We start from the raw sequence: 9,321 nt of genomic DNA, 5'->3' as shown, positions 1-9,321 counted from the left end.
GTAAAACTTACGTCTACAGTTGCACAACTAGCTAAAAGATAAAAAAATTACACTGTGTGCCCCTCTTCGTAAAAAAACTACATTTTTCATCCAGGTCCGCGAAAGAATTTACATATCTCACCCAGGTCTGCAAAAAGAAATTCACATTTTTCACTCAGATCCGTAAAAAAAAATTAAAATTACAGATCTTAGGCTATTTTGATAAACCTTATAAATAAGTGGCTAAAAGATGAAATCAATCGATAAAATGACTATTTTGATTAATTTTTCAAAATAATATCGCTTGTTTTAATTTCCCTTAATATATATTATGCTATCTCTATATACATAGGATCTCGAAAAGTTGGCCGATGAGCTCCGAGAAGAAGTTGTATATACAGTATCCAAGACCGGTGGTCATTTGAGTTCGAACTTGGGGGTTGTCGAGTTAACCGTCTCTCTCCACCATGTTTTCGATTCCCCTGATGATAAAATCATATGGGATGTTGGACATCAGGTAATTACACACACACACACACACACATATATATATATATATATATATATATATATATTTGTCTTCTTTTGCTAATCAGGTAAATAGTACAAACTTTATTAACCAGGCATTTACGTCTTTTTCATTATGTTACCACATTCTTTAAATATTTTATTTACTTAATTATTACATTTCTTAATTATTACGTTCTTTAATTATTTCATTCACTTAATTGTTTCACCTATGAAATTTCTGATTTCACTTATGAACATGTTCAAACTGTTTTAATTATCTCATTGAATTTCTAGTTTCATTTGTGAACTTTAGAAAATATCATCGTTTCATTTTTTGTTTTCACCTATGAACTTTAGATAAAAATTATTATTTCACTTTTTGGTTCATCTATGAACTTTAGATAAAAATTATTATTTCACTTTTTAGTTCACCTATGAACTTTGATTATCTAGTTTCACCTATGAATTTTATACAAAAATCAATGTTTCACTTTCTGATTTTATTTTTAAATAAAATCATTTAAATATTATTATTGACTATTTCCAAAAAAAATGAATATCTTTCAAAAATTAAAAATTATTAAATAATATTATTGATAATCTTTCAAAAATAAAAACAATTTGTTCAAAAAATCTCTTCATTTAATAAATTTAATTTGTTTCCTTTTTCTTATTATATTATAACCTCCCATTAACCACAATCATAGATTATAAAAAATAAAAGACTTAAATCGGTTAACAAAATTAATATTATTTACTTGATTAACAAATAATTATCTCTCTCTCTCTCTCTCTCTCTCTCTCTCTATATATATATATTTATATATATAAATGTAGAAAAGGTTTAAACGAGAACATATTCATTTTACGAGAATGTGATAACACCTTTTTACTATAGACAGTCACATGTGATATTATTATTTCATCACATATGATACACATGTGATATTAAATCAGAGATGCAGACGACTTTTGGCACGATCTTAGTTGCAGGTCAAGTCGTCCTTACACCACTAAGCCCCTCGCATGTATCATCACATGTGATAAGGATGTTTTTGATGTGATACTATAATCCATCAAGACCATCACATGTGATGCTAAATCATAGACGCAAACGATCTTTGGTGCGACCAAGTCGCAAAATACATCGTCCGCATACCAGGTTCCTCACGTGTATTATCACATGTGATAAAGATGTTCTCACATTCTCGTAAAATGGAGTTATTCTCGTTTGAACCTCCACCATGTATATATCTATACTACATTAATAAGCATTTAGACCAAAAGTCTTAATTACAAGTCTCAAACCATAAGTACTATCAATTTATGCAAGAGATTCAAAAATTTCTTAAGTACAAACTATTATGCATAATGTACAAATGCTTAAAACATACCATTTGTTTAGTCAAAGTTTCAGATTTAAATAAGCCATATTTACATAAAAAATGTATGTTTGTCTTCCCAAAGTTGTTTTGTCTCTTTGTTTGTTTCCTGTTTTAAACTCAAATTCAAATTCAAAGTTCTTATTTCTCTTGAAGTAACTGAAATTTGAAGCAACAATATCAGAAAGGGTTTCAGATCCTGCATGTATCTCACCCCAACCCTTCAACCTTATATGGGTTTAGAATTGAAACTCAACATGTGTGCAATTATTTTTCCAATCGATCTTGCTAATACACCATATTAACCTTCAACTTTATATATTAGTTGACTTGTAAAATAACCACACAAACTCATGATTCAAGGTTAAATTTATGTTTCAGAATTGTGATTCACCTACAGTGCATTATGCGGGTACACCACTAGTACTAGTGTATATATATATATATATATATATATATATATATCTCAATTTGTAGTTATGTTTAATATAAAACGAACTTATAATAATTTAATATGTTTTCCAGTCATACCCACACAAAATATTGACCGGAAGAAGGTCGAAAATGGAGACGATTCGACAAACTTCTGGACTTGCAGGCTTCCCTAAGAGAGATGAAAGTCCATATGACGCTTTTGGTGTTGGCCATAGCTCTACTAGCATTTCTGCCGGTTTAGGTAACTTATTACAATCTACTTAGCAAACAACTAGCTTTTCGATTAATTTGCGGTTTGTGGATCGAAATCATTATTTTTAAGACGTGGAATGTGTTTGGATCCAAATAATGACCGATTGCTTTGGTTTAACTGGTTTCCTTTTTTTGTTCCAAAAAGGAATGGCTGTCGGTAGAGACTTGCAAGGGAAGGAGAACCATGTGATTGCAGTGATTGGGGATGGAGCCATGACCGCTGGACAAGCATACGAGGCCATGAACAATGCTGGCTATTTGGACTCCAATATCATCATAGTCTTGAACGACAATCGCCAAGTCTCCCTACCCACCGCTACTCTTGATGGTCCGGCTCAACCCGTCGGAGCTCTTAGCCGATCCCTTACAAGGCTACAAACTAGCCACAAGTTTCGCCAACTCCGTGAAGTCGCAAAGGTATTGCAACTTCTTTCTACCTAAGTGTTGTTCTTGTATGATGAACTTCCATAGACCAGAGAGAGATGTTGAGTAAATATTAGAAAGAATGAAGCTTAACAAGTCCAGTTTTGTGATCAATAGGGAGTAACTAAGAAATTGGGAGATAAAACACATGAAGTTGCGGCAAAAATGGATTCTTACATGAGAGGAATGTTGGGTGGTCATGGAGCTTCCATGTTTGAAGAGCTTGGGCTCCACTATGTTGGTCCAGTAGATGGACACAATGTTGAAGATCTCGTCTACCTTTTCAAGAAGATTAAGTCCATGCCAGCTCCTGGACCTGTTCTCATCCACATTATCACCGAGAAAGGCAAAGGCTATCCTCCTGCTGAAATTGCTGTTGACAAAATGCATGGTATTGCTTGTTTTACAATAAAGCTACAATTGAAAAAGGAAATACTTGCTAATTAATGTGATCTTTCGATAGGTGTTGTGAAATTTGATGCTAAGACAGGAAAACAAACGAAAAGCAAGGCCCAAACACTTTCGTATACCCAATATTTTGCGGACTCTTTAGTTGCTGAAGCGGAGAGAGATGAGAAAATAGTAGCTATTCACGCGGCTATGGGAGGGGGCACGGGTCTTAACACATTCCAAAAACGGTTCCCCGGTAGGTGTTTTGATGTTGGCATAGCTGAGCAGCATGCTGTTACCTTTGCTGCAGGTTTAGCAACTGAAGGCCTGAAACCATTTTGTGCTATTTACTCATCTTTCCTCCAAAGAGGTTATGATCAAGTAAGATATTTAGCTTATTCTTAAAGGGTATTTTTTGTGAATCATGGTTAACATAATGGTATTTAAAAATGCAGGTAGTTCATGATGTCGATCTTCAAAAACTTCCAGTAAGATTTGCTATGGATAGGGCCGGTTTGGTAGGAGCTGATGGTCCGACTCATTGTGGTGCATTTGATACAACTTTCATGGCTTGTTTACCAAACATGGTGGTGATGGCTCCTTCATGTGAGTCTGAGCTTATGCACATGGTTGCCACTGCTGCTGCAATTGATGACCGTCCTAGTTGCTTTAGGTACCCAAGAGGCAATGGCATAGGTTCATTCCTTCCAGAAAATAACAAAGGAACCCCAGTTGAGGTACTTTAGTTTTTCGAAATACAATATTCCCTCTTTTATGTTTCACTGTTAACCAACCTTGATCTAAACCATTTGAATCTTTCAAATAGGTTGGAAAGGGAAGAGTGCTTAAGGAGGGAAACGGAGTGGCATTATTGGGCTATGGAACCATAGTACAAAGCTGTTTAGGCGCACGAGAAATTCTTCATGCTCTCGGTATCTCAGTGACTGTGGCAGATGCAAGATTCTGCAAACCGCTCGACGGAAATTTGATCAAACAACTAGCAAAAGAGCATGAGATCCTAATCACAGTTGAAGAGGGATCTATAGGAGGATTCAGCTCTCATGTCTCTCATTTCTTGGCCTTGAACGGATTACTCGATGGAAACCTCAAGGTACTTGTTTCAGCATACTTAACGACCACCATTTTTGGTTGCTAAATACCACCTTTTTTCTAGTCTTATAACACAACCAAAATCATACTTATCTTGGTTTTCTTTTTCTTTGACTTATTGTAGTGGAGGGCGATGACTCTACCCGATAGATACATTGATCATGGAGCTCAAACTAACCAGATTGAGGAGGCCGGTCTCACCCCAAAGCATATTGCAGCAACTGTTCTATCATTGATGGGTGAGAGCAAGTATAGTCTCCATCTTGTGGATATATAGTTTGAATGGTTCCTTGATAGAAGTAGATATTTTATGGAGTTGATGGAGAGAGACAAAGAGGAGGCCAAAGTCTTTGCAGACTCTCTTTTGCTCATATACACATTGTAGTTGATCTTGTAAGATATATTATTGATGTAGTTAACAAAAATGTTGCTCAGGTTGTATTTAAAAGTTTATTCCATGAAGATGGAATGCAAGTATATTTATTGAATGTTGTTTAAGTCGGTTGGTCCATTCTCTTGGTAATTTGTTCCATTACATATCACTTGGATTGGAAGTAGGGTGTGGGGATGGTAGTTCAATGGTTTCTGAGCAATCGTATATCAAGTCATGTAAGGTTTTAGGCCCGACACACACATATGTAATATATGGGAGAAGCTAAATATTTTACGACACTACAACAAAATCGGGTTTACAGGACATTCCCAAATTCTAAGTGTCTTAATAGACCTCTTTATAGGACTTAGTTTATAGGACCAAAAAATAAAGTGTCTTATCTAAAGGTGTTGTATTAAGTTTATATGACGTTTTTTGATGTCGTAATAAGTTTTTTAGGACACTTTTAATATAAAGTGTCTCATTATCAACTTTATAGGACACTATTTGAAAGATTGTCCTATAAAAATTTGATTTTATAGGACAATTTCTCAAAAGTGTCCTATAAAGTTGCTAATGCGACACTTTGTGTTAAAATGTCCTCAAAAACTTGTTAAGACGCCCAAAAACGTCATATAAACTTATTACAACACCTTTAGATATGACACTTTATATTTTGGTCCTATAAATTAAGTCCTATAAAGCGGTCTATTGGGACACTTCAAGATTGGGGGTGTCCTATAAACTCAATTTTGTTGTAGTGCGAGAAGGCGAGAAATCTCTAATCATATATGATTACATGCATGATACAAAAGCTTAATTATATATGATTAAACACATGTTTCATTGACAATATAATTTGAAATGTCTTATATCGGTTGAGAAGGAAAATTGAGGTTGCTTTATATAAAACTAGATGCCTTTTCTATTAGAGGTGTTTTAAGAACATGAGTTCATGTGTGGACAAAGCGCAAAATATCAGTTACAGTTAACTCGGGATGCTACATATGATATCCCTAGCCGGAAAACGGATTGGTGTGCTAGCGAGGACGTTGGGCTCCCAAAGGGGTGGACTGTAAGCAGGGGCGGATGTACCTTGTAAAAGGTGGGGGGAAAGGCCCCCACTAAAAAATTAAAAAAATGAATTTTTTAAGGGTAAAAGTTGTTTTTTTTTACTTTTTACCATGGTTTTGCTCCGTAATTTCTTGTTAGGCCCCCACCAACTAAAGAAAGTATCTTGAAATCAACAAAAAAACTGAAAAGCTCCTCGAAATTGATAAAAAAAAACCCTTAAAAATCCCTCGAAATAATCCAAAAAACTTCAAAAATCTCTTGGAATGATGGAATAAGGCTAAAAACACATCGGACGACTTTGTGGGCGTTTAAGCTACCTTAAAGGTGCCCCCACTAAACCAAAATTCTGGATCCGCCACTGACTGTAAGGTCCCACATTGGTTAGGGATGGGAACTAGCGTTGCTTTATAAAGGACTTGATATCTTCTCTATCAAATGTGTTATAAAATCGTAAGTTCATGTATGGACAACACAGACAATATCTATGACTAAGCGTGCTCAAGGTTGGGTTAATAGAATTGAAGACATTTGAACAACTCAACCCAACGTTGACGATTTGAGAAATTTTCAACCTAACCCAAACAAAAGTACAAATCAACCCAATCCAACCCGTTCGGGTTGGTCAGGTTATGTTTAAATAAGATAAAATCAACAGCGGGAGAACATAAAAATAAAGAAAACCATCCTTTGAAATACGATCAATCATTCAAGAGAATATCGAGTTCATCAAATATTTAGGTATTATATATATAACTTTCCAATAATATCCTCTTATGAGTTCCATTGTTCATTGTTACCGAGTCACTTTTGGTAATCTATACGTATTAAAGAGAAATACATAAATAACTTTATAGAAGTCGTTAAAACTTTGTGCCTAACCCAGTTTCAACTCAATAGATTCGGTTTGCACTAATTTTGTATCAGTTATAAGTCATGTTAGCTCGAGTTGAATTTTTTCGGGCTTGATTAACCGGGTTGGTTGGTTAATTAGCACCCCTAACGATAACATAAAATTGCACCGACAACATCGCTTCTTTCACCAGATCCACAATTGCTTGATTCGTGATTGTGGACCACTAAGTTTTACAAGTCACGTTTATTGTGTATCAGTTATACGTCATGTTTTGTATAGAACATGGTACATATAGCTAATTGACATGAGGTTCATTTTCTTCGATCATCATTGACAAAAACAATTAACTATTCTCGTACGAAATTGACATCAAGTTTAATTATTCATGTTTTTAATGATGCTTGAAAAGTTTGACTTTAATGTTGGTTGCATTGACTTTAATGTTTTTAAGATGTAACGTTTTCTAAGTTTGAGTTTTTGATATTTTAATGAAGTGTATTTTTTAGTATTAAAGCTTTTTCATGGATACATACACTATATGGAAAGAGTTTAAATGAGAACACTTTCATTTTACGAGAACGTGAGAACACCCTTTTCTGATACTAAATCAGAGACGCGGACGATTTTCGATGCGATCTTGGTTGCGGGCCAAGTCGTTCTTGCACCACTAAGCCCCCTCACATATGATAAGGGTGTTGTTGATATAATACTATAATCCATCAAGACCATCACATGTGATGTTTAATCATAGACGCAGACAACCTTTGGTGCGGCCTAAGTCGTAGAACACGTCGTCCGCACATCACAGGGTTCCCTCACGCATATTATCACATATGATAAGGGTGTTTTCGAGTTCTCGTAAAATGGAGGTGTTCTCGTTTGAACCTCCACCTACTATATATATATATATATATATATATATAGAGAGAGAGAGAGAGAGAGAGAGGAGCGATCAAATGAAAACTGCTCTCATTTGTGTAAACCATATAAATCAATCTCATCCATCTATTTTCTTGATCAATGGTCAAGATTAGTTTAATTTATATTAGGAAGTTAAAAAAAAATAATAATTATTTAATTGGAAAAATGGCAAAATTGTAAAACCGTCTATATCAAGAAATCGGATATAATCATCATTTTTCTTAATCAACCCCATTTCATCGCTATCTTCATCCCTTTCAATCAGGAGGAAGATCAAACCATACAAATAATCAATATAAGAACGAATTCTGCTTTCATTTCCCACGTATGGAGCACTGAGTTATTTACGTTACGGTCTTCAGCAGGTAGGCTGCACGCGGCTAGCTACGTCCCATGCGTCAGTTAGCTTACCAATTTTATTATGAAATGGTTTCATTGTTCGCCTATTAAACAACATGTTCTTAACGTTTAACATCCCAACCGTTTACAATAACCATTCCATGAACCTGTTTCACAACTTATAATAATTAAAAATACTGCATCCACCATACCGTACTATACAAATCAATAAACATTAAGTGAACTAGATAACCCAGGAAAAAAAACGAAAAGATTTCGTCAACATTTGTTTATAATGAAACAATATTATCCAAGAATATATTTCGTATCCTAGTATATTATGCAACAATTTGCTACATGAGGCATTTGTCATTTTCATGTTTTCAGTACGTGGATCCGTTTCAATCTAATTACGAAATGGTTTCACTGTTTGCCAATTACACAACATGTTCTCAACCATTATGAAATGGTTTCACTTTCGTGTATTTCTTATGCTTCACTTTTTCCTTACATTAATCATTCTTATGGTCAAACTATTTAATGTTATTTACATTTAAAAAAATTTAGGAAACAAGATTATCGGAAAAAATTATACTATGCAATAGGTTCATCCATAAAAATTGCAGTAAACATATTCATCCATAAACGTCATCATACAAGAATCTGAATACGTTTCATTATATATTTTTTTCCCTTTTTCCACTTAATTTAGTGCCGTTTTCTAATAGAACATATTTTCTATCCTAGTAAATTATGCAACAATTTCATCACTACAATTTTTGCAATACGTTTCATTAAACAAACAAGATAACCAAAAAAAAACTTGAAACAATTTCATCAGCAACTATTTCAAAGGACAACTATGTTTTCAGTAACTGAATCTGTTTCACTAATACGATAATGTTTTCGGTTCATGAATCTCTGTTTTAGTGTTGAATCGTTTTTAAGAATATGGTACTGATTCTGTGGATCAAACAATAAGAAAATTTCGATCTTCATATTCTAACTTGGAATAATCCTTAAAAAAATAAAACATTTTTAATTTTTAAGAACCTAAATTAAATAAGCTATTAATATTACCATTTATAACATTTCCTTTATTACGTTTTTTTAGTTAACATAACTTAATACCTTCCATATTTATTCAAAACCAATGTAAATGACAATTTAACCCTCAATGATTAAATTTAATTAAAAAAAGAATTTTCCTATTAGTCGAAATCGGTTTACATGGTTTTTAAGAATCAGGCGGTTTTCAACGGAACCCGCCTATATATATA

General features: G+C 33.9%; 1 pseudogene; it reads left to right on the top strand.

Moving 5' to 3' along the window:
* Positions 1-310: 310 nt before the first annotated feature.
* Positions 311-4,789, top strand: LOC112500725 (annotated as a pseudogene).
* Positions 4,790-9,321: the final 4,532 nt, after the last annotated feature.

The sequence above is a fragment of the Cynara cardunculus genome (genome assembly GCF_001531365.2).
Source record: "Cynara cardunculus var. scolymus isolate 2C chromosome LG 17, CcrdV1, whole genome shotgun sequence".
Classification (NCBI taxonomy): domain Eukaryota; kingdom Viridiplantae; phylum Streptophyta; class Magnoliopsida; order Asterales; family Asteraceae; genus Cynara; species Cynara cardunculus.
This window is presented reverse-complemented; position numbering and strand designations above follow the sequence as displayed.